At 39.8% G+C, this 27,363-nt stretch overlaps 1 long non-coding RNA gene across 1 annotated transcript; it reads left to right on the top strand.

The window, feature by feature from the left end:
* The first annotated feature begins 1,007 nt into the window (after positions 1-1,007).
* LOC137096656 (uncharacterized) lies at positions 1,008-16,709 on the top strand. Its single transcript, XR_010909594.1, has 3 exons — positions 1,008-1,046; positions 3,372-3,490; positions 16,002-16,709. It is a non-coding gene; the product is annotated as an uncharacterized lncRNA (long non-coding RNA).
* Positions 16,710-27,363: the final 10,654 nt, after the last annotated feature.

Raw genomic sequence — 27,363 nt, 5'->3', positions numbered from 1 at the left:
ATAATTGCCTTTGCGAAGAATACATCAAATTGCTCTCAGTGAGGTGACACTTTAAGTGAGCTTGTTACTTCTGCCTTTATCCAGCTGTGATTGATGCTTGCTAGAGTTAGCAGCTTCTTCTTCCTTTCCTTCCTCGTATTGTTCTCCACAGTGCCTGGTTACGGTTGCTGATTTTCTATTCCTCACTTTCAGCCTGGGTTCAGACCACACATGTGAACTGTCTGGAACATGAGCCAAGATTTGAAGCAGAATAAGGAACATTTTAACACTGCCCTGGGCATGGATCCATGACAGGCCTCCTTGTTGGTGGATTGCCTGTACCCCTGCTACTAACTCAAGGTGCATACACATCATAAAATGAATGCAGTCTGAAATCACTCTAACTGCTATGTTTCAATGCTAGAAATGGTAGTTTTACAAAGTCTTTAGCCTTCTCTACAAAGCAGTGCTGATGCCTCATCAAACTACAATGCCAATGACTCTATAACACTGGGCCATGGCAGTCAACATGATATCAAACTGTATGAATTTTGGAGTGTAAATGCACCCTCTTCCCACAATCCAAATTCAAAACTGTACTTATTTTAGAAGGTTAGAATTAAGTGCAAGTTTCTTAATCTGACAAACTCAATTTTCTGCCAGGAAAACCCGTTTTCACCAGCTGACCACTGTTTTCTACCGAAAGAGCAATCTGCTGGCAGAGGAATCAAAATCAGGGCAAAGGAATCAGGGCAGTTACTTGGGCTGAATAGATTGGATTCAGCACAGCTTCAGTAGGTCTTGAGATGGCTCTGCTGGTCCATGGTCACAAAAATATATGGTAACTAGAATTCCAATTCAGGTCTTCAGTCTCAACATATAAATAGCCTAAACCTATTGGAAAGTTAGTATGTGAAAATCCTAAAATTGTTCAACTTTTTAAATCCAGGAGATCAAAAGATGTTGGAGCTGGGAGAGGGGAATTATTTTCTATTTTACCTCCTTAAAATTGTTCTTTTTTTCTACATAAGGAAAGAAATAGATGTTGTAAACCAGAAGAAAATCAGGTTAGAATGACTTCTTTCTCACGTACAACACCTGCCTCTTTGTGGAATATTTGAACATTCTTAATTGCACTAACAAACTAATCTGATGGGGGTAAATTCAGCGGCATTTACTTATTTATTTCAAATATTTGTACCCCGTCCTTCTCTACCTCCGAAAGGGGACTCAGGGCGGTTTACAGATGCCAGTAATTCAATGGCTCAAATATACAACAGATAAACAACAGTTACATAATCAGTAAAACATTAACATTAATTAAAACCATAAAAAATAGTACAAAATAGAATTAGCTGGCATGTCAAGTCTGATTTCTACAATAAACAACTTAATCCAAAGTCTGTCCATAGTCTGTTTTCCATAGCATTGTCATCATTTTTATTGTCCACCTGCTATCCAAATGCCTGGTCCCATAGCCACGTCTTCAACTTTTTCCTGAAGGAAAGGAGTGAAGCCACTGACCTAATTTCACTGTGCCAGTTTGCTTTCCCTTTTGCCACAGAGCCCATTGGCTCCCATTCCACAATGCACAGCTAATTCTGGCAGGGCTCCATGTTAAAAGGGAAGGCAAACCGGTACATGCTGTGGCAACACAGGAGTCTTCCTGTGTTCAATTGCTTCCCCTGTGGGTTGGGACATTGAGTAATGGGTTCCCCACACTTCCTGACAAGCACCATAAGATTCACCATAATGCACAGCGATTCTGGTAGCCCATCTGAAGAGGTTGTAAAGAAAGTTTTCTGTGAGGAATTCCTCACATTTACATTTGCCAACACTCCAAATTTCTTTCTTTTTTGGGGAGGGGGGGGGGGATCAGAAAAACCAAAACTTGGCAGAACATTTTTTATTTTTATTTTTTTTTAGAAAAGAAAGATTGTTTCATTTTAAGTGAAAAAAATTACTTCCTTTTTCTTTTACTTGCAACTTCCAATTTCCAAAATGTTACCGAGAAATGAAAATTGAATTTGAGTCTTGATGTGTTGTGACAAAACAACCTCCACCATTGCTTCCCAAAGCCCCCCTTTCCTCTCAAAGTGCCCGCTTGAGGCAGATAAGGCTGAAAGAGAGAGAGAGAGAAAGATGTCAAAGGCTTCTTTAGGCCTCTCCTCCAGAGAGGGTCTCACCGGGTACTCACTTTCACAGCAGCACTTTATGTGGTTCAGGCATTGAAAGAGCCCCTTACGCTCCCTCTTGGGGAATTATGGGAGTTGAAGTTTTACTCTCTAGTGTTTTTAAAAAATATTATGGTACAAAAATAGTTTTTCCATAAATCAATGGATTTGTGAAACATTCTGAAATTTTGCAGTCTTGCAGCAAGTTTAATTCTGATAAGACTAAAAATGATGGAGAAACAAGCCTCTAAAGCATTCCCAGTGGTGCCAATGGACTGAATTTTGCCAGACCAAAAATAGCACCCCTCTCCCGCTTTCTGGAATTTCTGGTAAATTGAATTGGGGTAGGGGAAGGAAGCCAAAAAATGGGACCAAAAACTGCAAGCTGCTGCTGCTTCTTCTTTTTAAAATAACTAACTAATACAATTGGCACGCGAATCAGAGAAAGGTGCATTTTATCACTCTATCTGTTTAATTTATATACTGAACATATCGTATGGAAAGCTGGATTAGACTAAGAGGGAAGGAGTACAAACTTTGCTGGAAAGAAGATAAACAATTTATGATATGCTGATGATCGCATACTACTAGTGGAAAATAACACAGACTAGCTATTGAGGAAAGTTAAGGAAGAAAATGTTAAACCATTAATACAGTTGAACATTAAGAAAACAAATTAAGGACATAGGATGATATACATAACTTTAAAGCAGAGATAAAGACATTCATATAATTTAAAATTTCCTATATCATAAATCTCCTATATCTAAAGTCAACATGGAGACTGTAGTCAAGAAATAATAAAACAAGACTCCAACATGGAATGGTGGCCATTAAATAATTAGAAAAGTTCCTCAAGTGTAAAGGAAGCCACAGCCTTTAGCTTACAGGACTTGAACCAAGCATTTATAACAGGAACACTTGGAGGTCTATTAGTCTTAGGATAACCATAAATCAAATTTGACTTGATTGACTTGATAGCAATCAACAATAAACATGAGGGTTAATGATACGAACAAATCAAGATTAGGAGTATACAATGCTTAGGTACCAATAGGTCTCCAAACCCCACATCTAGTGAAATAACTCTAGAGGGCATCAGAGGGGGCACTGGTAAGTAGGCTTGTGCACGGATTTGTTATGGACATTTGTCTTTAGCTTCTTCATTTGGTTCGGAAACCAATAACAGCATGGTTTCTGCCGCCATTTTTTTACAAGTTGCAACAGAACAGTGGCTGTCGAAAACCGGATGCTTTCGGTTACATGTGAAGTGCAGAGAGGGAGGCGGCCACTAGAAGAGGGGAAAAGGCACCACTCCAGCATCTCCAAGATTCAAGGTAAGTTCAGATTTTTTAATTTGTTTATGTAGACATTAAGCCCTTCGTTTTAATGTGAACTTTAACAAAACTATCCAAAGTTCTGAGCATATTTTGGGTTGAATTTTATGGATTTTGTTATAGTTCAGACTAAAGCCTAGAATGAATTAACCTTCTCCCCACTGACATCAGAGACATCCACTCCTAGAACCCATTATTTTCCACATTTGGTTGCATTACAGTATTATATGAATGGGTTCCTTGGTAGACAGGTTAAATACAAATAATCCACTTATAAGGATAAGATAATGAATAAGTACAACAGATAGGTAAATTGTGAAACTTAGACTGTTCAATTCACAGTGATCACAAAATTAAGCAATATGCAATAAGTTCTGTATAAAGCAATATGAAATAAGTTCTGTACAGTCTTTTAGTGATGTCGTTGTATGTTCATAAATCAGCCTCCCACGACCGGTTTCAGCCTTAGCTTCAGGCCTTCTTCGGGTGGTCTGTAATTTTACATACATAAATACATTTTACAGTTGTATAGGTTGAACATAATGTAATAGAATGCATTTAGTAATACTTACAAAGTTCAGTCTTTTACATATGTTCTCATAAGAGATACTTAAGTTTTTTGTAATGGGATCTAGGTGAAAGGAACAAATTGTGGCTATTAACATTTGAAAATTACATATATCAAAATAAATATTTTCCCAATATATTTCACCAATTTTACATACATCAATACATTTTACAATTGTATAGGTTGAACATAATATGATAGAATGCATTTAGAAATACTCACAAAGTTCAGTCTTTTATATATGTTCTCATAAGAGATACTTAAGTTTTATGCAATGGGATCTAGGTAAAAGGAACAAATTGTGGCTATTAACATTTAAAAAATACATATATCCAAATAAATGTTTTCCCAATATATTTCACCAATTAGGTGTATACTCACAAGATACTCTGCTTCTGAGTTTGATTCTAATTGCGAGTATGGACAGGCTCTGGGGGTTTCCTCTATTTAAAGAGGAAAATAAACATCAGATGTAGAGGAGACAGAGAAGTTGATTTAAGGTTCATTTAAAGTTACAGGTGTGGAAAATGTCAACACTAGATGGCGTTGTGAGTAATGTACTTCCCAGGGATGTGTAGTATACAAGGGATAATGCAAAAAACCTCAAAGTTATATATAGCAACTGTATGAATTATGTTCATTGAGACCATATGGGTGTTCCGTCCGTAATCTGAAGATCCAATATGTTTCCCTTTGTAGGAGTTTAGTGTTAAAGTCCATGTGTTTGGATTGTGTGACTACTTCTAATATGTGGTATTTGAAAGATTCAGGGTTGTGCCGTAGATCATCAAAATGTTTATACAGTATGGAATCTCTGGAATTAGTTCTAATTTTGCTCCGGTGTTCTATAATCCTAGACTTCACTTCTCGACGAGTTTGGCCCACGTACATCAGTTTGCATTCACAAATAATCCCGTAAATAACCCCCTTGGTTATGCATGTGGCAAAATGGGAGAATTTAATTGTAAATGGTGGGTGTTGGTGTGTAAAGATTTTAGTCTCCACCAATTGGTTACACACTGAGCAATGATGGCACCGATAATTGCCAATTAGATTTGATTTCATGGTCCGAACATTATGTGTTAAATCTGAGTGTACCAAAAAATCCCCAATGCTCTTGGTTCTTTTATATGCTATTAGTGGGGGGTCTTTCACAGCCCGGGATGTCCCTTATTAAGTTCCAGTATTTTTTAATTGTTCTGATGGCTAAATTGGACATGTTAGTGAGAGTAAGTGGCCATATTAATCTTTCTACTCTAGGTCTCGTCTTGTTCTCTAGTAATTTAGACCTGGGAATGTTGGCTACTTTTAGATAAGATGATTGTATTATATGTTCAGGATATCCCCGGTTTCTAAACTGTCGTTTCGTTACCTCAATCTCGTGAGTGAAATCCTGTTGGGTCGAAGAATTACGTTTAATCCTGAGCATCTGTGAAAACGGTAGATTATTTTTTAATGCCCAATGATGGTAGCTATTGTAGTGTAACAGAGAGTTTCTATCCGTGGTTTTACGGTGGTTTCTCACCCTCAATCGGTCGTTTTCTTTTATAATCATAACATCCAGGAAAACCAAGGATGTGGCACTGATGTTCCCTGTAAATTTGATATTGTGGTGTACTGTATTGATCCAGGATAATAATGTTTCTGCCTCATGATGTGAGTTTATAATGATGAAAATGTCATCAATAAATCTGCAATATTTGATTATGCTACCCGCTACAGGGTTATATGCACGATTCAAAATTATATTGTTTTCCAAATTATCCATAAATAAATTTGCTATTGAAGGTGCAACAGGGCTGCCCATGGCCACTCCTTGTATTTGAAAATAATATTTTTGGTCGAATTTAAAGAAATTTTTTTCGAGAATGATATCAAGGAGGTCCAACAAAAAGAAAGTGGGAGGGTGACAGTTTGATCTCCTGTTCAGAGTAGACTCACATACAGTGCGTGCCTCTTCTATTGGAATGCTAGTGTACAATGAAGTTACATCTATAGACATCAGAACAGCATCTGTTGGAATCACCAAGGGTTCAATGATATTAATAAAATGTTTAGTGTCCCTAACATAAGATGAAGTCTGTTTTACAAAGGGTTGTAAATGGTGGTCCACAAATTTTGCTAGTGGTTCTAGAATGGAGCCTGATCCTGATATGATAGGACGGCCCGGAACTGGCCTGATGTTCTTATGTATTTTTGGCAGAATATACAGGACAGGGGTTCTGGGCCATGGAGTGTGTAGATACTTATATACATCCTCTGATATATATCCAAGCGACAGTCCTTCCATAGTCACTGTTTTTATAATAGATTGGATGTGATGTGTGGGATCCCGTTCTATACTAAGATAGTGTTCTCTTATTGATAATTGTCTGTGGATCTCATTCATATAATCAGTATGGTTCATTAACACTATGGCTCCACCCTTGTCAGCCGGCTTCCAAATGAGGTTTTTGTCATTGGCTAAACTACGAAGCGTGTTCCACTCACTGTTAGAAAAGTTTGTACTGTGTGTCCCTTTGTTTTTTGTGAATGTGTGACATAGTTCCTCACATACTGTTTTTTCAAAAACCCTAAGTCCTATATGGTCTGTGCTAGGAAAAAAGTTACTACGAGGTTTGAAGGTAGAAGTAGTGATGTTTTTCGTGGTCCCAAAATGCTGTCTTAATCTGATGGTACGGAATAGCCTAGCTAATTCTATACGCATCTTAAATGGATTATATTTGGGTTTGGGAACAAATGTTAGCCCTTTATTAATAACGTGCTTTTCCTGAGGGGTTAAAACTCTGTTGGATAGATTTACTATTAAGTTTTCCGTTTCACATTTGGAGCCTCTTGAAAAAAACGATTAGGTTTGTTTCTGATACGACCCGTACGTCTAGGTGTGTGGCTGTTGTCCCTCCTGTATGAGGCCACACTATGTCCTGAACTATCTGACATAGAGCCTGTGTCTTCTTCAGAAGTGAATTCACTGAACCTTACTTGTTTTCTAGAGTGGTAGTGTTTGGAGTATAGCCACTGGTAAATTTTGTTGTTCTTGTAATCATTTTCATCCCTTTCAAACTTTTTTAGTTTAAAGGATCTAAGTTGTTTGGAAAATTCCTCGAGTTTATTTGTGAGGGTGTCCAAATCAATTTTAAATTGCGCATCAGAGTTGAATTTCTCTAGCACGCCTTGGGACTGAGTTTTTACGATGGCAATTTCCTCGTTCGAGCGTGCAATTAGCAGGAGCATCAAGTCCTGTGAACATTTATTGAGGATTGCCACCCATTTTTGATGAAAAGACTCATCATCTTGAAACATCCCTGGGGGTTTGAAAATGCGTAGTCCCCTGGGTATTCTATTAGCTCTAATGTATTCCGCCAGTGTTGTTGCATGCAAGTCCAGCCTAATTTCTCTACGTTTCAACTTCTCATACTCCCTTATACTTGTCTCCCTATTGGAGTTACTGGGGTTGGATGCCCCAGTTTCAAAGAGTGATCTGTCTTTAATTAAAGATTCCTTGAATTTATCATCAAAACTTAATTCCTGTAGCCACTCCGCCATAACAAAGCAATGCTTTGGAACAATACAATATGAATGGGTTCCTTGGTAGACAGGTTAAATACAAATAATCCACTTATAAGGATAAGATAATGAATAAGTACAACAGATAGGTAAATTGTGAAACTTAGACTGTTCAATTCACAGTGATCACAAAATTAAGCAATATGCAATAAGTTCTGTATAAAGCAATATGAAATAAGTTCTGTACAGTCTTTTAGTGATGTCGTTGTATGTTCATAAATCAGCCTCCCACGACCGGTTTCGGCCTTAGCTTCAGGCCTTCTTCGGGTGGTCTGTAATTTTACATACATAAATACATTTTACAGTTGTATAGGTTGAACATAATGTAATAGAATGCATTTAGTAATACTTACAAAGTTCAGTCTTTTACATATGTTCTCATAAGAGATACTTAAGTTTTTTGTAATGGGATCTAGGTGAAAGGAACAAATTGTGGCTATTAACATTTAAAAAATATATATATCCAAATAAATGTTTTCCCAATATATTTCACCAATTAGGTGTATACTCACAAGATACTCTGCTTCTGAGTTTGATATGTAAAAGACTGAACTTTGTGAGTATTTCTAAATGCATTCTATCATATTATGTTCAACCTATACAATTGTAAAATGTATTGATGTATGTAAAATTGGTGAAATATATTGGGAAAATATTTATTTTGATATATGTAATTTTCAAATGTTAATAGCCACAATTTGTTCCTTTCACCTAGATCCCATTACAAAAAACTTAAGTATCTCTTATGAGAACATATGTAAAAGACTGAACTTTGTAAGTATTACTAAATGCATTCTATTACATTATGTTCAACCTATACAACTGTAAAATGTATTTATGTATGTAAAATTACAGACCACCCGAAGAAGGCCTGAAGCTAAGGCCGAAACCGGTCGTGGGAGGCTGATTTATGAACATACAACGACATCACTAAAAGACTGTACAGAACTTATTTCATATTGCTTTATACAGAACTTATTGCATATTGCTTAATTTTGTGATCACTGTGAATTGAACAGTCTAAGTTTCACAATTTACCTATCTGTTGTACTTATTCATTATCTTATCCTTATAAGTGGATTATTTGTATTTAACCTGCATTACAGTATTACAATGATATTCAAGTTTTTTTTTCATACACTGAGATTGTGAGTGATTTTATTGTCTGGCTGTTATGACAAGAAATGCTTAATTTGGCCAAAGTAACCATTTCACAATGTGTTTGGTCTTGCTGAGAGAAACAGAGAGTTAACCCCTTACTCCAGAATAATATTTCCTTCATTGCAAAGTGCTTAAGGACCTCATGTTGGAATCTGAAGCCATTTCTCAATGCCAAACAGAATGCCCTTTCAGTGTGTTTAATTTACAGCAATCTGCAAACAAAGGGATAAATCTTGATCTTATTGTTCAATTAACAGCTTGTATAGTGGTCATCTGATGTAACAAATGTGATGCCCAACCTCATAAAATACATTCTGCTTTCCCAAGCAACTGGAAATTTCAAAGTATTATAAAAAGGCAGCAGCAGAATGAATAGTGAGGAGTACAGAAGGTGGAAATTTCTTGTTTTTTATTAACTTTCCACCAAGAAGACACACTGTAGAATAAATGCATTTTCTATTTTTTCGAACTCAAAATAGGGTGCATCTAATCAATGGTTCCCAAACATTGGTCCTCCAGGCGTTTTGGACTTCAGCTTCCAGAAATTCCAGCCAGCTTACCAGCTGCTAGGAATTGTGGCAGTTTAAATCCAAAACACTCAGAGGCCCAAAAGTTGGGGTCCACTGATCTACACTATAGAATTAATGCAGTTTGATACCACTTTAATTGCCATGGTTCAATGCTATGGAATTTTGCAAGTTTTAATTTTAAAAGGTCTTTAGGCTTCGCTACAAAGTAATGCTTCTGCCTCACTAAACTAGATATTCCAGGATTCCATGCCATTGAGCCATCTATATATATAAAAAGAGAAAGGGCATCCAACAAAACAGCAAAACTCAAAAAAAAAAAAACCCGACAAAAATTTACCACATTTACCATGCACATACCTCAATCCACAAGGTATGCACAAACCGATTCAAAATCCTAAACAACATTTTGACACACTCACAACAACAAAAAGCAACTGAGCATGTGCAAAGGCGCCCCGCCGCAAGTCCCCGGCGCGCGCACATGGCCGGCCGGCCAACGCACCCTCCGCGCAAGCCACGCACCCATCCTCCGTCGCCCTGCCCCTACCCTCCCATACGCCCTCTTTCAAACGCACCCTCCTTCTTCTTCCCCGCCCACACCTCCCACATTCACGCCATGCCCCCTCCCTCCCCCACCCCTCCCTCACCCGCCCCGCCCCTAAACGCCCATACCCCAACCTTACCTCCTCCCCCTCCTTCTTCTTCCCCCGGCCACACCCCCCACATTCACACCATGCCCCCTTCCCCCCCCGCCTCACCCCCCACAGAAGGCCATACCCCAACCTTACCTCCTGCCTCTCCTTCTTCTTCCCCCAGCCACACCTCCCCCCCCCCAAGGAAGGAAGGAGAAAAGGAAGGAGAGAAGAAGGGAAAGAAGGAGGGAAGGAGAGAAAGAAGGAAAGAAAGAAAGGTAAAGAAGGAAGGAAAGAGAGAAGGAAGGATAGAAACTGTGAGAGAAGAAGGAAAAGAAGGAGAGAAGGAGAGAAGGAAAGAAGAAAAGCAGGGTAGAGAAGGAAGGAAGGAGAGAAGGAGGAAGAGAAGGAGGGAGAGAAAGAGGGAAGGAGAGAAGGAAGGAAAGAAAAGGGTAGAGAAGGAAGGAAAGAGAGAAGGAGGGAAAGCAGGAGGGAAGGAGATAAAAAAGGAAAGAAAGAAGAGTAGAGAAGGAAGGAAGGAGAGGAGGGAGAGAATGAAATAAAAAAGTGAAAGAGGAGAGGAAGGAGAAAAGGAATGAAAGAGAGAAAGGGAGGGAAGGAAGGAAAGAGACAAGGAAGGGTGGAACCAAAGAGCAAAAGAGGTGAGAAAAGAAACATATAGAGAAGGAAGAAAGAAGAAGGGAAAGAAAAAGAAAGAAAAAGAGGGAAAGAATGAAAGAGGGAGGGAAGGAAAGATAGGAAAAAAGGAGAGAAAGAGGGAGGTAAGGTTGGCCACAGCAACGTGTGGCGGGTACAGCTAGTGGTAAATAAAATAGTGAACACACAAATGTGCAACTGATGTGTGATGGAATATTTATCTTTGTGGGCACCTGTGTGAACTTATACATCAGGTTGCATTGTGACCTTCATGTGTAACTTCAACTGAATATGGATGTTCCATATCAGACAAAATTTGCAGCTCCTTCCATAGGGAACTCATGTATACTTAAGATACCAAGAATATTATTGTCATAGTTTGTCTAGCTCAGTCTTGAAATGGCAGTTCTGAGGAATAGATTTAGAGCTTTAAAAAGGTACAAAGTAGTATAGTTGTGGTGGTGGTGGTGAGTCTTCAAGTTATTTATGACTTATGATAATTCTCAAGAGAACCTATCACATAATGTTCTGGTTTTAAAAGTGTGTCACTTGTCCAAGGTTACAGACTGGGGTTCCGTAGCCAAGTGGGGTATTGAACAGACTGGGGTTCAGAAAGCAAGTGTGTTATATGTGCTTTGGAAACATAATAGAGAGTCCACCAGATTTGCAGAAAAGTGAAAAGTGCCCCAGGATTCCCCCCTGGACCCAGAGCATTATTTGGATAATGAACTACAAGGCAAGCTTATAAAATTTGCAGGCGATATTAAATTGGGAGAGACAGCTAATACCACAGGTCAGAATTCAAAATGACCTCAACAGAACTGGACTAAAACTATCAAAATATAAAGTATGACATATAGGCAAAAATAAGTTAATAAAATGAATGAAATGCAAATTATAATAAATGACACATGGATTAAACAACAATACACATGGAAGGCATCTAAAAGCCTTAGCAGAACACAAGCTGAACATGACTCTAAAGTCTGATCTAACAGCTAAAAAGTCCAATGTGATTCCAGCCAGATGGCAAGAAATGTTCAGCAGTGGAATATACTGCCTCACTGTGTGGTGGAGTCTCCTTCTCTGGAGAGTTTTGAACAGGAGATGGATGACCATTTGTCAGAAGTGCTTTGAATGTGTATTTCAACTCCATGATTCTATGAGGTGCTCATCCAGGTATGCTTCTGCTGTTAATAACAGTGCAACTGCTTCATGCAATAAACTCTCAAATCTTTTGTTTATAGAGACTGCACACTGATACCTTAACATCTTTTTTCCTCGCTGAATCTACAGTCTCCATTTTGAAAGTCTGTCTGCTTGTAAAAATGATAGCCACAACATTAGGGCAGTTGCTGCTTCAGATACACAATAAAGAGTCCAACAGATTTGAGCTTTAAATCTCTGGATTTTTTCCCATCCGATAAGCTTTGTATCATCATGTGTGATGAAAATTTTAGGAACAAAGAAAAAAGAAAACAAACACCACTTGTGACATTATAATCATCCAGTAAATGTAATACTCAACAGCTATACTCTTTACCAATGCACCAAAAAAATCCAAAAACAAAGGAAATGGAAGAGCACATAACTTATTTTCCAAGAAACTCAAGAAAATGCTTTGAAAAGATATTTTGGACAGGTGATAAATCACTAATGGGAAATTGAGAGCTAGGTGACAGTTAAGAAGTGTTATAATAAATATTTTGCCTTTATTAGAATCTGTGGTTCCACCCCAAGGAAATTGTTTGATTATACAATGTAGCTATTACAATGAGGAAGATGACAATTAAGGAATTATGAGCAGGCTATGGAAGTAGCCAAGCTATCTAAAGCAACCATGGGATAATGATTTTAAAGAAAGAAGGGCTCACTTGCTGAAGGATGAGATTCCACTGTAAAAAAAAATCTAATATATGGAAAGACTGTAGGATTGATTTATGTTTGTGGTCTGCTAAGAGTTAATCAATAAAATAACAGTTGCCTCTCCACTGCAAGGAAATAGCTGATTAGAAACTGATGAATGGGATAATTCTTCATAGCTATAATTAAAACACAACATAGCTTTTTGTATAATTGATACTTAATGTTTTTACAGAAAGCTGGGGATGTACAGAAAACACCCCTCTTCCATCTATATTTATTCTCTTAAAGGTCCAAATGTCTGCTAATGCCAGGAAGACTATTTGTGCATTTAATATTATGTCTAGAAGCGTCATATTGAAAGAAAGATGAGGATGATTTTGTGTCAATGGGTGCCTTGTTTGTAAAGAGATTCCAACTAAATATTAAAACAAAAATAGAAAAAGCAAATGTCCTGATAGTAAGAGTTGTTCGATAGAGGAACAAATTTCCTGACAAGGTGGTTGCCTCTCCTTTGTTAGTAAGTTATGAGTCATACGTTAGCTGTGTGTTTCTGTAACTAGTAGTGGTTAGGGCTAACTGGCTCTTGGTGTGTCTTTCAGTTCTACAGTTTTATGACTTTATGACTCAGATCACTTTCCAAGATTTCCTAGATTTTGAGGACGGAGCAGATGGTGCTCCTTCATACAATCCAATCTGAATATCAGTTGAACCAAAATATATAATGCAGAAGAAAATGTGTGTTTACATGCACTTAATTGCTGACTATTATATACACTTGATGAAATAGTTATGCTCAAATAACACATGTGAAACTGATGCAAACAAAAAATGGTTCCTTTCATTGCAAAAGCAATGAAAACAAATTTGTCACTAATAAGACAGCCCTTCGCATATCTGAAAAAGTTGGTCTTCTTATCTTTTAAATGTTTATTTTACAGAGTAAGGAGACCCATCCTCCAACTTCTCTTTTTAGGATTTTGTTCCCAAGCCCCTTAGTTTCCTTGTTCTCTTTCTTTGGGCACATTCCTGGTCACTATGTTATATTGGGGTTATTCTCTCAGGAATGTTGTACAATCGGGATGCTATAATACTGTCAATGCAGCTTAGTATTAGCCTTTTAAGTCACTACATTGAACCGCTGATTTATGCTGAACTTTTGGGGTTCTATATCTAGATCCTTTCTACACTACTGGTTGTCAAATTGTCTGCCACCCATCCTATATTAATGTAAAAGCTTCCAGCTGCAATGGAAACTTTATATTTCTCCCTGTTACAATTAATTGTGTTACTTTTAACTTGGTTTTTGAATATGGCTTTTACCTCCTGAGATATTACCATCCAGTTGGTGATCACCTTGACATTTTCACCCACATGATGTATAAAGAATTAAATAATATTGGCAGTGAGTGTAGGGCAACAATCCACTTACTGAGGAACAAGAAGTTATTTGACAGTAATCTGTTAAGCAGATAAAAATCCATGTAGCAGTAATGTTGCTTAGCCTATGCTTTATTGAAATCAAAGTACACTACATCCATGGTGTTATTCTGATTTATCTCACTCCAAAAACGAGGAGCCTTCTAATCAAGGTGAAAGAAGAAAGCGCAAAAGCTGGGTTGCAGCTAAACATAAAAAAACCCCAAGATTATGGCAACAACAATGATTGACAACTGGAAAATAGAGGGAGAAAATGTGGAGGCCGTAACAGACTTTGTATTTCTAGGCGCAAAGATTACTGCAGATGCAGACTGTGGCCAGGAAATCAGAAGACGCTTACTTCTTGGGAGGAGAGCAATGTCCAGTCTCGATAAAATAGTAAAGAGTAGAGACATCAGACTGGCAACAAAGATCTGCCTGGTCAAAGCCATGGTATTCCCTGTAGTAACCTACGGATGTGAGAGCTGGACCTTAGGGAAGGCTGAGCGAAGGAAGATCGATGCTTTTGAACTGTGGTGTTGGAGGAAAGTTCTGAGAGTGCCTTGGACTGCGAGAAGATCCAACCAGTCCATCCTCCAGGAAATAAAGCCCAACTGCTCATTGGAGGGAAGCATTCTAGAGACAAAGTTGAAGTACTTTGGCCACATTATGAGGAGATAGCAAAGCCTAGAGAAGACAATTATGCTGGGGAAAGTGGAAGGCAAAAGGAAGAGGGGCCGACCAAGGGCAAGATGGATGGATGGCATCCTTGAAGTTACTGGACTGACCTTGAAGGAGCTGGGGGTGGTGACAGCTGACAGGGAGCTCTGGCGTGGGCTGGTCCACGAGGTCACGAAGAGTTGGAGACGACTGAACGAATGAACAACAACAACAAAAAAAACCCCAAACCAAACAAAAACAAAATAACAATGAAGAAGTTGTTGAAGGCTTTCATGGCTGGAATCACTGGGTTGTTGTGAGTTTTCTGGGTTGTATGGCCATGTTCCAGAAGCATTCTCTCCTGATGTTTCACCTGCATCTATAGCAGGTATCATCAGAGGTTGTGAGATCTGTTGGAAACTAGGAAAATTGAGTTTATAAGTCCAGGGTGGGAGAAAGAACCAACCTGGACATCGCATATTATTTGAGAACACAGAAATGCTGGACCACTCTAACAATTACCATGCCAGACTACACAGAGAAGCCATTGAAATCCACCAGCATGTGGACATTTTAACAGGAAGAAACCATGAAAATGAACAAAATCTGACTACCAGTATTTAAAAAAAACTCTAAAATCTTAACAATAAATAAAGAACAACACTTAAAAACAGGGGAATTCCAGACAAGAAACAATCAGGGCTAGTTATTCACGTCCCAACAAAGGATTCTCCCAAACAGTAAGAAGCCAGACCTTGAAACAGCTAGGCCATTAAATGCTGATCAAGATGGCCAGTTGCAACATTCACACCTACCTCAAACAGAGAAGAGTTCTTTTTTCCCACCTTGGACATTCCACAGATATATAAACCCAATTTTCCTAGTTTCCAACAGACCTCACAACCTCTGAGGGTGCCTGCCATAGATGCAGGTGAAACATCGTGAGAGAATGCTTCTGAAACATGGCCATACAACCTGGGAAACTCACAACAACCTAATGAAGAAGTTGTTACTGTTGCTGTTAGTCTAGTGTAGTTTGTTTATGCTGGTTTTTCGCAACGAAATCAACCATACAATTTCACAGACTGTTTTGAAACTGCTAAAGGACACATATCAAGTAGGTGTGTTATTAAAAGTGGCATAGATTGTTTTTCTTTCTTTTCTTTTTTTGAAGTTGGGAACATTTCCATCTCATGGCACTTCAGCTGTTCTACAAATGTTTCAGAAACTGTAGACAAAAAGCTCTGAACTATATGATGGGAGCTCTAACCAAGAGTTCAGCTTTATAAACATTTCAGTGCATAAGTCTGTTGTAAAGCAGATCTCCTTATCTGTCCTTGTATGAGTGATGTATGATCTATCCTTCTGCATACAGAAATAACAGAAATAACTAGACTGACTGAGCCGATCTAGGTTAGTGATCTAAGGTTGCTCTTCCTACTTTCTTTGCACAGCTGAGCTGCCTAGGGCCCATGCAAAGTGAGGCAGATGTTACATTCCACAGGAAGAACGAGGACAAACAATCAGAAATGTCACTTGTACACTATTTAAATGTGTTTCTCTCTTGCTTCTACAAGCAAGGAATATTGTAAAGTTGTGCTCAGAGGTGAATTGAAAATGTTAAATTGTTTTTATTGCATTGTCTATTGAATATACAGCTTGTCTGCTTCAAATCACTGGAGATTTAAAAAGACCTCTACAGCACACCAAAACCTGGAAATGCACACAGAAAGAGATGCTTGGAAAATAAAATATGCTACAAAAAATAGAAATGCCACACTGTAAAGGGATAGAAGTTGATTCTTTAAATGTGTGGAAAATTGTCAATTTTTGAAATAATAGGCTGCATTTAGAGAAAGTTAATCATATTTAAGTGCCACTGAAATTAATTAAATGAATAATCTTGATTTCAGTGGGAATGAAGTGTGGGCTACCTTGTTTTGATGCAACCCACTGTGTGCCAATGCTGCAGGCTATTGGGAAAGCATGAATGGAAGCAAAATAGTATCTGAGTGACAGGCAATGTGGAAAATTTCAGATATTGGCAGTGAAAGTTACAAGTGTGGATACAGGCATATATTAAAGATTGCCTCTCCTCTATGCTTTGCTTTCATTGATTTAAATCAGACTAATGCATGCAGATCAGTGTATTCTGTGTGAAATCCAATTATCACTGAATATTGTATTTTTTTTTTGTATTATAGAATGCAATATATTAATTAAAATTAAACACTTAAAATGTGTGCTGGATTCTAAGCATTTTGAATGGCTGATCAGTTAGAAAGAAGAAAAGGGTCTGGTATAGAGATACTTATGCTCCTTCTACACTGCTCATATATCCAAGGAGTAGATCCCAGAGTATCTGTTTATCTCAGATTATAAGGCAGTGGAGACTCATATAATCCAGTTCAAAGCAGATAACCTGGGATCAGATCCTGGGATATAAGAACAATGTAGAAGGGACCATAGTCTATAGTCCCAGGGATATATATGACCACTGGCTGCTTTGAATATGGCCTGAGGGGGATAATTGCTCAGTTGGGGTTCAAGAATGGAGGTATCAGTGAAATGAAAATAGACATACCTTTAATGACTTAGAGTGCATCTATATTGTAAAATGAATGCAGTTCAACACCTCTTTTACTGCCATGACTGAGTGCTATGAAATTCTGGAACATGTAGACACCAGAACTTTTAGTCAGAGAAGCCTAAAGCTGTGGTAAAGGTATAGCTCCCATTATTCCATAGCATATAGCCATGGCAGTTGTAGTGCTGTCAAACTACATTAATTCTACAATGTGCATGCACCCACCCACACAGCGACAGTTCAAATATCAGCACTTGGTGTGAGCAGTTTAACATCAAAGCAAACTATGTATACAAGTTTTTGGAAAGCCACCAAGCAACAGTATGCAACACTTAGCACACTTTGGGTGTTGCTTTGTTTTGTTTCTTTGCCTACCCTGCAGTGAATTATAATGGGAACCTTGGGATGATTGCCTTGGGTGGAATCTTAAATATTGGGCAATTTCCAGGAAAATTAAGGAGAGTACTCATACATTGTTGAGCACCAAGAACACCCAGAAGATCATATTCTGTGTTTGCCCTCAAGGTTATGAGGCCTTGGGGGCATTACAGGAAGAAACATTGGACTATTCTGGAGTGGAGTGTCTATTTTGGATTATGTGATCTGGAGTGGGTAGCCTTGCCATGCGGTGATCTTCTTAAAGGTCAACTGGAGAACATTTATTAAGCAACTTCCCCTAGAGCCAGAGCTGGTTTACCCATGACATTGTGGTGGGAGAGGTCTTGGAGACCCCAAACACATACAACTTAAATAAGTTGACCCCTTGCATATCAGTTAAATAAATGGCAGTAGTTGCCCAAATTAAATGTTATGCTTCTTTTGCACGCTTGTGTGTGTGTATGTTTGCAGGATTTCTTTCTCGAGGCTCCAGAATTATGAATAGCCTTGAAGAAAGTGAACATAAACTTTAAGTAGACAATTGCTTGTTAAGCAGACATGAGTGCAAAGGTTTAGCGTATTTACAGAGTATGAAATTACAAAGAAAGGAAATGACACATACCCATTAAAAGTGCACTCTTTTCAGACTGTAATAAACAAGTATTTGTCACCTGTGTCTGGGGTGGATAATGCCTTCATTCAAAGGGATGAGGAAAGAAGCATGCATTGGCTTGTTTTTAAAGTCCCCTTAGATGTTTTTAAAGTCCCCTTAGATGCTCTTAAAAACCAAGCCATGAATAAAGGGAGCAAACATGAATTGTAATGACTGAAAAATTAAAACACTGTCATCTAGAAACAAAGAAGTCCATCAATGCTTGTGTTGTTACATAAATACCCACATTTTACAAAAAGACAAAACAAGCCCCCCAGAAGAAAGATATGCTAGCAAGACATAAAACTGAATCTTTAAGGAGGAGTTCAAGCTTGCTATGGAATGAAGCCCATTAAAGACCACAGATAGGTACTTGTGCTTCTACACATGTTGTTGAACAGCAATTTCCATTAGCCGATGCTAGTACATCCATTGTAAGGCATCATGGGAACTGTACTCCTTCAACATCTAGAGGGCCACAAGTCACTGAAGATAGTGGGATGTACTTTCAATTATCCATGTCTAGGTTTGCACTGAAATGATCTTTCTGATAGGGAGGCTTTCTGACACATTTTAATTTATTATTTTATCCATATGAAGTTATGCCTAACACTTCAGCATTGTGATAGGGATGGATTATGTGTGCCCTGTCCCAGATGTTACTGCTCCACTTTTGAGTTTTATTTGCATACCTCCAAATTTTTTGATGAGAAATTTTCTGGTCATCTTTGACTACACTCACTGTCTATACCAGCTCAAATTGTCTTCAGAATTCTCTTTGTAGCTTGGCAGGAAGGCAGGGGCGGTGGAATGGGCCGCCCTAGATTTCCGCTATAGAGAGAGGTGTTTTGTATTTTCCAGGAATGTTTGTCTTGGAGGTTAGGAGCCATTTTCACTATCAAGCAATATTCTTGGTCCTAAACATGGAGCAATGTTCTGGAATACTTTGTAACCAATGGTAATTGTTGTTTCAATTTTCATTTATATTTTTCACCTGAAAACCAGCTTTCTGAAAACTGACTTTTATGTAGGCTGAGGTTTCCTCCAACTTGTTCGAGTCAGCAGAACAGCAGACAGAAGCAATTTCAATTGACTAGGCGGAGGGCTCTGTCTGTTATGGATTCTGAGCTGATCTCATCCAGACTCCAGTTCAGGGGCCAAATACTGCTCTGTGTGTGTCCAAGAGATAGAGAGATGTGAGGATAAAAAAGATGGGGGGTTTGGTTGTCCAGGATTGAATACTTATTATTATTATTTATTTTACTTATATGCCGCTGTTCTCAGCCCAAAGGCGACTCACAGCGGTTCACAACCAATAAAAACAGCAATAATTCAATGCAGCATATAACAACAATTAACAACTTAACACATTACCCAATCAATAATCAATTACTACAATAACCAATCACAATCGTCTCATCATCAAAACATAATCCAGATTCGTCATCCATTGTTCCATTCCTATGTTCATTACCAATCATTGCACTAGTTATTCGAATGCCTGCACAAACAGTCAGGTCTTCACTTTTTTGCGGAATACCATTAGAGATGGTGCTAGCCCAATGTCCGTGGGAAGGGCGTTCCACGGCCGGGGAGCCACCACCAAGAATGCCCTATCTCTCGTCCCCGCCAGCCGTGCTTGAGAAGCAGGTGGGATCGAGAGCAGGGCCTCCCCGGAAGATCTCAAAGTCCTGGTGGGTTCATAGGCAGAGATGCAGTTAGATAGGTAGCTTGGGCCGGAACCGTTTAAGGCTTTATAGGCCAACGCCAGCACCTTGAATTGAGCCTGGTAGCAGATCGGCAGCCAGTGGAGCTGGCGCAACAGGGAGGGTCGTATGCTCCCTGCGTTCCGCTCCTGTTAGAATCATGGCTGCCGCACGTTGGACTAATTGAAGCTTCCAGGCTGTCTTCAAGGGCAACCCCACGTAGAGAGCGTTGCAGTAGTCTAGGCGGGATGTAACCAGAGTGTGGACTACCGTGGCCAAGTCAGACTTCCCAAGGTACGGGCGCAGCTGGTGCATACATGCAACGTTTTCATTTTTTAATGATTATTTTAGATTATTAACAAATGGATGTGATTTTGGGATTTCAGTATCCTTCTATCATTGTGCTGATGGTGAGAATGAATTCACAGATGCTTGGCTTATTACAAGCAGTGTTCTGTTTCTCCCCACTGCTGTCCTGAAATGTGCTGTGCTTGCAGAATCGTAAGTTTTTAGTGCTGGTTAACACACCAGGGCATACCTTTGCTGCGTCTATCACAACATTTTTACACTTCATATCTACACTTCAAACACTTGAGGTTTTTTTTCTCTCTCTCTTTTACAGTCGGCCTACACATTGGCAGGTTTAACTTTTGTAGATTTGATTATTTATTAATATGTTTTCTTTCGAAATCTCTGCATCCTGCAGTGAGATTCTTTTGGTCAATTTTCTTCAGACCATAGAATCACCCTGAAAGACCAAGAGGGGTGTTCTCTCAGGTTAAAAAAAGTGGGTTTTTTTAATTTGCAACATTTTTTTCAGGGCTTCTACACTCCTAACCCTTTTAAAAGTGGAGGACAACCAGGACTTGGTGTACCCACCCACCCCACCCCCCGTTTTCAAAATCTGAAGGTTTCAGAGCATTTTAGTGACCCAAGAAGGCAACTGTTTCCATTTTTTTCAATGCTAAACACTACTAATGGATTGCCTAAGTATCTTCTCAGCTTGACAGTCTCTTCAAAGTGAGATGACTCCACCAGTTCACTTCTGCAACTTCAGAGGTGATGCTTATGAGTTGAGGAGGAGATGGCTATAGGAAGTGCAGAGACTAAACACAATTTAGTGCAGCCAGGATTGAGTGTAACAACATGCAGTCCTACAAAGTAGAATCAGAAAATTCTTTTCTCTTTCTCTGTGCTTTCAAATTGTTTCCCCTATTCCTGGCCAGATTTGTTTAGATTGGATTTGCCTTTGCCTTCTTTTGTGGCTAAGAAAATGTGACTTGCCTAAGGAGTTTCTGCTTTAGTTTATTTCCATGCCAAATACTAGCAATGAATCAGTCATATTTCTCCTTTGGGTGCTTAGGAGACAGTAGGTTATGTTGACTCTGTTGTCAATGACACTTGGATTTGTCCCATGAGGTATACAAGGTGCAAACTTTCTCCACTCTTTATACAATCCTTGGTGGGAAGACAACATATTCTAACCCATGTGAATTAAATACTAGGGCTGGGCGGTTTCGTTTCGTTAATTCATAATTCGTTAATAATTCGTTATTTTTTTCAATTACAAAACTATAACGAACCATTCTGGAGCAATTTTTTTAAAAAACGAATTTTTAAACACGTTTTGTAAATGCTTCGTATTTCGTTATTGTATTCGTTTCATTATTGTTCTGAGGTCGTTTCGTTATTATTTCCGCATGTCTGGGGCAAGTTTTTTGTTTAATTAGTGAAAAAAAATTATAATATCACACCAACAGTCAACAACAGAGGGAGAGGGAAGCTTCAGAAGTTTTTGGAGGTCTTTTAGCGTATTTCGCGGTCACGTCCGCCATTAACGAATCGATTTGTTATTGTTTCGGAAATCGATTCGTTAATGTTTTGTAATTTTTTTCACATTTACAAAATTTCGTAAATACCGAGCTTTTTTAAGGGAAAATTTTGTAATTATTTTAAATATCGAAATAAAAAAAAAAACCCCAAATACAAATCGATTTTAGGAACAAATTTTTCCGTTGTTACCCAGGCCTATTAAATACTACACTATAGGCAGCCAGTGTGAGGCTAGTTCAGGTGCTATCACCTGGAAAGGTATTGTTCTGAGTTATTGGGCCCTGATATCTGACAGGATTTATAAGCAGGAGCTGAAGTGGAAAAAATCCTTGTTAAATCCAATTTGATATAATGTGAATTTCTCAACTAAGGTGTTACAAATTGTGTATGAACTTCAATGCACTCTGGTTTTGGTACATTCAGTGTTGCCAAAATCTGTTCCAGCAGGACCAAGCTGGCCCCTTGATTAACCATTTTAACAGCCTTGGTGGATGCATGGTGGTTATTAATTAGTTTTGTACTTTTATTAACTCAAGCAGACTGACAGCATCAACCACTGTGAAATGCCCATTTTGAAGGGACCAGATATTTACTCACATACATTAAAACTGTTCAGTGTTCCCATTACAATTTTTGCAAAATGCTTTGTGTGGTTAATTAAGAGCATTCCACAAGGCAAAAGCCACATTTTCCAGACACAACGGTGTCTAAAAGCTTCCACTTTTGAACTGTGGCACATGCTCATGGGAACATATTGCTGACAATGAGTGCATTCAGGAGTGTAACAAGCCCCCCCCCCCCTCAACATTCCTCCAACAATATTCCCTCTGTGGTCTGGACTACTGACACGACCCAAACTCTGCTCCTTGTTCTCAGTGTTTGTTTACATCAATACTCTTCAAAATGTGAGGTGGGTCTCTCTAAGGAGGTGATGCAGGCAGTTGCTAGGAAAAAACAAGACCAGAGGTCAAGAATAAAGGGAGAATGTGGGAGCAGGGGAGAGACTGAAAGGATGAAACAAAAGGAACAGGGCCTCTTTTTGCAGGCAATCAAATGGTACTTAAAGTTGTCATTAGAATCTTTTAATAGTAAATGTTCAAAAGATGGCTTGACATGCCCATCAACCATTTTGTGAAAGATTCATTGCCCTATACCATGTATCCCTGATCATGTTTCCTTATCAGAAATACAAAATTGAATTAAAATTGTTCAAGAAAAATATAAAATAAAGCACAAACCCAGAAATTTAAGACATATAAAATTACCAAGATGGCACAACTACATGCTATTCATTAAAACTAAACACAAACTTCCCATCTCTATCTGATCACACTTCTACTTAAAGCAACACCTACTAATTCATGAATCCAATTGTTGATAATGGACACATCCCAATTTTTCTTAGTTAAAGATTTCTCCTTAATCAGCACAGTCAATGTGCCAATTTCTATTTTTCACAGATCTTTATCAGCCAAATCAAACAAAAACAATAACAAATTACAATTTCCATCTTCGATGTTATTCTCATTAAATAATTAAATTGTCCAGCATTAAGCATGTGCTGGTTTTGTGTATGATTTACAAAAATAAATGAACACTGTCTGCTTTCTGATCTGATTTGTGAGACTCTTAGCAAAAATGTGAAGATTAACCCATCACTTGCTAGAAGTCCAGCTTCATGAAATCATTCCCAATTATCTGTGGAGTCACTTTCATTATTATCTTCTTTCTTGAGCCATGCCCTTTAACTGAGAGTAGAGACAAAATGACAATCAGTGCATCAAGGTCCTTCAGCTTTACATGACTGTTGTATGTAAAATACTAAAAAACTATTTTAGAATGGGTAAAAATGTATCTGAATTGTATAAATTGACTAATTTATTAAAAGAAAACTCTACAAAATTGTCGGATTTTTAGATAATACTTCACAGACTATGTAAAAAAGGAAATTAATATGATATTCAATAAAAAGTATTTTTGATATAAGGAAAGATATGAAATATAATTGAGTCCCCGGTGGCACCGTGGGTTAAACCGCTGAGCTCCTGAACTTGCTGACTGAAAGGTTGCAGGTTTGAATCCAGGGAGCAGGGTGAGATCCCGCTGTTAGTCCCAGCTTCTGCCAACCTAGCAGTTTGAAAACATGCAAATATGGGCAATTCAATAGGTACCGCTCCTGTGGGAAGGTAATGGCACTCCATTTAGTCATGCTGGCCACATGACCTAGGAGGCATCTATGGACAACACTGGCTCTTTGGCTTAGAAATGGAGATTAGCACCACCCTCAGGGTTGGACACAATTAGACTTAATGCCAAGGGGAAACTTTTACCTTTATTAAATATAATAGATGTAATTTTAGAGATGAAAAATATTATGCTTATATTACAGTACTGCAGTCAGAGAAGAGAAGGAATAAATTTTAATGAGTAGCAGGCATATAAATTATGTACCATTTGGAGTGTTTTGTGGTTTCTGGGCTGTATGTCTGTGTTCTAGTAGCATTTTCTTCTGACATTTCACATGCATCTGTAGCTGGCATCTTCAGAGGATCATACAGCCATACAGCCCAGAAACCACACAACACCCCAGTGATTTAAGCCATAAAAGTATTTGATGCACCATTTATTGTCTTTTTCTTTGTTTGTGTGAGTGTGTGTGCACATATATGGTATACATAAACAAGAGTGATCGCCCATGATGATTATATATATAGAGGGGGGGGGGGGCAGAGGGAGACGGAGAGAGAGTCTATCTATTGGTTCTTGTAATTTATGTAATAAGTATTTGAAAATTTATCAATAAAAATCCTTTGGCTTCCTATTCAGAGCTTCCTAAATTCCATGTGATTTTCAGAAGTGCTTTTGGTTCCAAGTGGATTAAAGGGAAGGGGTGAAATTCCTCCAAATGTCTACCTCCTGTGTTTGGATAACTGACTTCCTCCTCAGAGACATCTTCTGTGTGTTCCACTAGTTGCATCCATCAGGTGGCACCATTAGCTGAAAAGCTTTGCCCCTCAACCCCAGAAATAACGAGACAGACAACCATGATATGGATTCAAATTGGGCAACTTTTATTGAATGTTACCTATTTAAGTTCAACTGAACTAAACTATGTGTCTAGGAACTTGGTGGCTAGCCGAGGCAGCGTCCTCGGCTATTTAGTGTGTGATATCTGTGTGCCCTGGATCCCCAACCGGGCAACCTGAAGGTAAAAGTCTGCAGAAGCCTGTATCATATTAATGTAATCAGCTTCTCCAAATTCTGTGCCAAGTGATGTCCCCTCACCCATTTGGTGACTTCTAGGTGAGTGATTGTTGTACAGTGCCCCCCACCCTTAAGGGGTGCCTTGTGTATACCTCCATGTCCGTGTTTTCCTGAACTATTTACGCCACAGATTGGGGGCAAATGTCTATTTCGCCCCCATCCCCCACCAAGCCCCTTAAAACTTCCTGAACGCCTAACTACAAATCAGCCAAAAATTGTGCATTGCCCAAATCTATGAGGTGTACACCATCAAAACGGTAAAACTGTGTATTGTCATGTGTAATGTCTCCATGGTGTATGTAAAATCCCCTGCCCCGTGCCGAAGCCTTGCGCATGGCCCGGTTCACATGCTGTCCGGCCTTCTCGAGCTTCCTGACGTCACCGCCTCCTGGCTACCGAAGGCGTGGAACGATGGCCGACCCAGCGATGTGAACGATGGCGACCCAGCGATGTGGGTCCATGCCTACCAGATCTTAATAATGTCAGCACGGGCTTGTAGATACAGGGCCCTGCCGTTAAGCAGGCCCAGCTCGTTACCTCCGATATGGAGCACCGGCCCAACAAAGGCCCCGAACACCCTTCCACTCGCCAATGCAGTGGAAGCGCACCCAGACGCTGGCCAAAGGATGAGTTCCTGGCGTATCTCTCCGCCCAGTGGACATAATTATGCCCACCAACAAGGATTCTCCATCAATGCACCAGCCTGGCAGTTCCTGCAAAATAAACGACAAACAAACAAGCACAGGGCGAACCTATCGCCGGTAATCGACCTATTTCCCCCCGCCCAGTACTTTAAAGGCCATAACACTGTAACCCTAGCGAGCTGCCAAAGATGCCGCCCCTATATGAAAAGAATGAGTGCCAAATTATCCAATTCAACCGTTCCTTCCGGTGCAATGTGAGAGACCGGGGACCCAACACAGGAATATGAGAAACCCTCTAAAACCTTCCCTAGGTACTTAACTGCCCCCTTATCGGAATATGAGAAACCCTCTAAAACCTTCCCTAGGTACTTAACTGCCCCCTTATCGGAGAACCGATCCACCCCAACTCCCAACTGACTTAACCTAATTAAGCTGAGGCCCCTGAGCCACCGCGGCTTGTCCTGAAGGTTTCTTAACGAACTGAGTGTCCCTCGTATTACCTCTCGCAGCTCTCCCCTTGGGGCAATTTCGGGATGGGTGAGACCCATAACAAATGGCACACGAGTGTGCGAATCGACAGTCCTTCCGTGAACAGGCTCCCTGAGCCACAAATTCCCAGCATAAAGGCTTTTGGCCCTGGGACTGCAGCTGGGGAGCCCCCTGCCGAGAGGGCTGTCCCGCTGTGTTCTGAATAGTGTGCCCACTGTCAGCCTTCAAGGCAGAGGAAGCCCTAGATGGATTCATCACTTCAATCCAGATTTGATCATCAATCAAGTCCCAACGCTTGTCCGGATGGGAAGCCGCCTCGGTTCTAAACCGCCTATCATATTCCAGCCAAGCGTTAGGAGGGCCACTGACGTATGCTTTGTTAATAATATTCTGATACTGCCACAATGCCGTAGCCCTTTCCGGGGCAGCATCAGAAAGCAGGTTCGCATACATTGTGAAACAAGGGAGCCAGTTCTCCCAATTCTGCTCAACCTTGCGTTTCTTAATTTTTTCCTTACTGTCCTCATCTAACTCCTCCTTCTCTTTCTTATCCATATCCCGAAAGTATAAAGAAAAGATATCCACATATTCGTTTCTCAATATCTTTTCCATTGTTTTTGATGCCAAATGGGAACCCAAACCCGAAAGGCTAACAGTAGGTGTCGCCTGTGGAGGCCATTTTGCAGTCCCCCAAAACTTGTTAGCTTCCCCCGTTCTGGCCGACTCTAAAGTAACAGTAGCCTGCTTAACTGCTTGCACGCTGGCATCATCCTTATTTTCCCCTATCTTGGGGTCCACACCACCCTCAGACTGAATCCCAACTGCAACTAGTGACTGCGTCCCCACCACCGATTGCGGCCGCTGGCCCCATGGCCAAGTGAGTGAGGCAGAAGTAGTTGCTGATGTGAGTGTGGCACACGCTGATGTGAGTGTGGTGGAAGTACCTGCTGGGACGGCCGTCACCAACTGCTCCCGCCCCGCAACACTCGAACCACCCGACTGAGTGGACCCGGCCACGGCACTGGACGTGGAGGCCAATGCCGCGGGCTGACTGGGTCCGGCCGCAGCAGCCGCTGAGGAGCCAGATGAAGCCTGCACAGCCGGATGAACTTCGGGGCTGGTGATGGTCTGCACAGCCGAAGACACCAAAGGAGATCCCACAGCCGACCCTGGAACCGCCAGTTGTTCAGGAAGCCGGACCGCCCTTTCCGCCCCCGCGGCTGAGGTCGATTCTATAATAGAAACCCGGGACAACAGAGATCT

Source organism: Anolis sagrei, chromosome 3, assembly GCF_037176765.1.
Source record: "Anolis sagrei isolate rAnoSag1 chromosome 3, rAnoSag1.mat, whole genome shotgun sequence".
Lineage (NCBI taxonomy): Eukaryota > Metazoa > Chordata > Lepidosauria > Squamata > Dactyloidae > Anolis > Anolis sagrei.
This window is presented reverse-complemented; position numbering and strand designations above follow the sequence as displayed.